The 2,894-nt window shown below is 38.7% G+C and overlaps 1 pseudogene; it reads right to left on the bottom strand.

The window, feature by feature from the left end:
* Positions 1 to 1,626: 1,626 nt before the first annotated feature.
* LOC144577505 (non-histone chromosomal protein HMG-17 pseudogene) lies at positions 1,627 to 2,115 on the bottom strand (annotated as a pseudogene).
* Between the last annotated feature and the right edge of the window lie 779 nt (positions 2,116 to 2,894).

Genomic DNA, 2,894 nt, shown 5'->3' with positions numbered 1-2,894 from the left:
TCCCCTGTTATTCAAACACTAATTTAGGTGTTTCAATGAAGGTAATTTGTAGCTGTGAATTAAATTCATAATCAGTTGACTATACATAAAAGAGATTATTCTAAATAATCTGAGTGGGCCTAATTCAATCAGTTGAAAAGTTTTAATAGCAAAGCTAAGGCTTCTCTGTAGAAGAAATTTCTCTGTAGTTAACAGCTTCAGCTGGTTTCTAAGAGATCAGGCCTGCTCTTCTAGGGTGCCTTGCCAGCTGCCCACCATCACATAAGCCAATTCTGTGCCATAACTCTCTTAATGTGTATTTCCTGCTGGTTTTGTTTGTCTGGTTGAGCCCTGAGGGTTGGAGGTTCAGCATAAAAAGGCTTGCACACAAGAGTAAAGGAAGAGAATCAGGCAGCAAAGGGAGTGATGGCAGGGGAGCTGATATGATAATTTTACCCAAGGTAGGTCTTATTTGGGGGGAAAAAAAGGGACAAACAAGACAGGAGCCAGAGGAGACTGACAGTTCAAGAGTGGAGGTGGAAAACGTAGGGAGACTGACTATCCCACAAACTCACTCTTCTTCAGAAACTTCAGTTGTGGGCAGTGCAGGAGTGAGGGAGAAGAGAATTGACTTTTAAATTGGATCTGTCTCTCTGCTGATTGCATGAAAGTTATTCTTCAGAACAGCACAAGCTCATTTTGCCTTCTTTGTGCATTTCTTTTTTTTCCCAAGCCAAACTGTATCCAGCTTCATTAAAGATACTTTCCATCTCAATTGCAGCAGCAAAAGTGACTTTTGAAAAAAAAAAAAAAAATATATATATATATATATATATACTTTCCATAAACAATCATGGTATTTTGGGCAGGACATGGGCAGACAATCGTTAACAGTATACACAGTATACAACAACTTTCAAACTCCCTTCTTCAATGGACTATGAAAAATCAGAAAGCCACTGTAAAACCCAATGAAGTCTTCATGTGATGCTCTGAACAGAGAAGGTTTAGAGTGAGGGGAGACATTTCACATTTAGTATACTGTTTAACAACTTCTCATGAGCCAACCCTGACTTTCAGGAAGTGAAATAAAAATGGCAGAATTTATCTGAAGATCCGCAATCTAGAAATGGGAACCACTGCTCTTTTGAGGAGAAAGTCCAGATTGCCTGACACTCTGGTAACCAATTATAGAGGGTCAGGTCCCAAAAGATGGTTTCTGTTAAGTCTATTCTGAAAGGTGGAAAGGGAGAAGAAGACATAAAAAACGAATTTGTTTTGCCATACCACAAGGCTTTGTGCCAAGGTGGCCATGTGTGTCAAAGTCAGGAAATCCCTCCTCCTAGGAACCCAGAGGAAGTCTCTCAAAACTAAAAGGAAAAGGCATTTTCCCCACATCAGTCCAGCTTCGGAGAATTTTTAGTAGTGACATATGCCTCTTCCCCCAAAAACAACAATGAAGTGTTCTGTGTACTAACAACATAGCTTAAACAAAAAATAGCAAAACAAAGTTCTGCCTTTCAATAAAACTTGATTAAAAATACTGTTAGTATTTTTAATCAAGTTTTATTGAAAGGCAGAACTTTTATAAAATGCAGAAGTTTTATTAAAACGCAGAAGTACACAGTTATAAAAAATGTACACACTTCACTTGGCATCTCCAGCACTTTCAGTTTTCTGTGCCTGATCCGTTTTGGAATCTCCATTTTCTGCAAGGTTATTCCCCTCCTTGCCAGCATCAGCTTTTCCCTTTTTCTCTTTAGATACCGTCTCTCTCTTCTTTACAGAGTCCTTTTTAGGCTTGGGCTCTGGCTTTGGAAGAGCAGGTTTAGCAGACAACCTCATGGATCTTCTCTGTGGTTCCTCTTTAACCTTGGCTTGATCTCCACAGCATCCCCTTCAGCCTTTCTCTTGGTCATGGTGGCAGCAATGGAGGTGGACACAGGCGCTAGGTGCAGGATATAGTGGAGCTCCAGCTTTGGCCAGTCTGGGGGTCATCACCTCTTCTTCTTTACACTGCTTCTCTTTGTGCATTTCTATTTTTTCTTGTAGCCAGAGAAGCAAATGCATATATTTGCAACTAACACTTCCAGACTCATTTGCAAAATCAAATGCACTAAATAAACAAATAATCAATCATGGGTCTCTTAAATAGAGTGTTTCCCCTCAAATACCATGAATAATTTCAGTAAATTTTTTATAAATACTAGTAGGTATTGTAAATTAAATATGTATTTTAATAATTCAGAAGCAAGAATAGAATCTAAAGCTGGAATAAGTCAGATGTTTGGATAAATATACACTCATGCCAGCTAATAAAAAGATGGCACTGTATGTGACCTTTAAAAGAAAGAAGAAAATGGCCCTTGGCTCTGGTATAGGCTCAAGGAACCAGCAGAAGTCAAGTGCATGGGCTTGACAAAAACTAAAATAAGCAAAATATTAGAGATCCAAAACTGGGCAGACCTAAAATTGTAAATTTAAAACAATCCACAATTGACTGAGAAATGTAGAAAATAGGCTAAAATTTTTCACATACAAATTAAATAAAAAGAAATACGTTGAGATAAATTTGAAAATCTTTGTGGTAAAAATTCCTTCTGAAAGGAACAAATCTTGATAAACACCAAACAAGGATAAATCTCAAAAACATGCTGAGCAAAAGAAGCCTGCACTAAAAAGTATACACTGTGTGATTCCTTTTATAGAAAGGTCTAGAACAGGTTAAAACTCATCTACAGTGAAAACTAATCAAAACAGTGGCTAGCTCTGAGGGAATGGGGCTGAGGAAAGGGATTGACTGCCATGGGTAAGAAGAAACTTTCGTGGTGGCTCATGCCTGTAATCCAAACACTTTGGAGGCCAACGTGGGCGGATCACCTGAGGTCGGGGGTTCAAGACCAGCCTGACCAACA

The sequence above is a fragment of the Callithrix jacchus genome, chromosome 8 (assembly GCF_049354715.1).
Source record: "Callithrix jacchus isolate 240 chromosome 8, calJac240_pri, whole genome shotgun sequence".
Taxonomy (NCBI): domain Eukaryota; kingdom Metazoa; phylum Chordata; class Mammalia; order Primates; family Cebidae; genus Callithrix; species Callithrix jacchus.
This window is presented reverse-complemented; position numbering and strand designations above follow the sequence as displayed.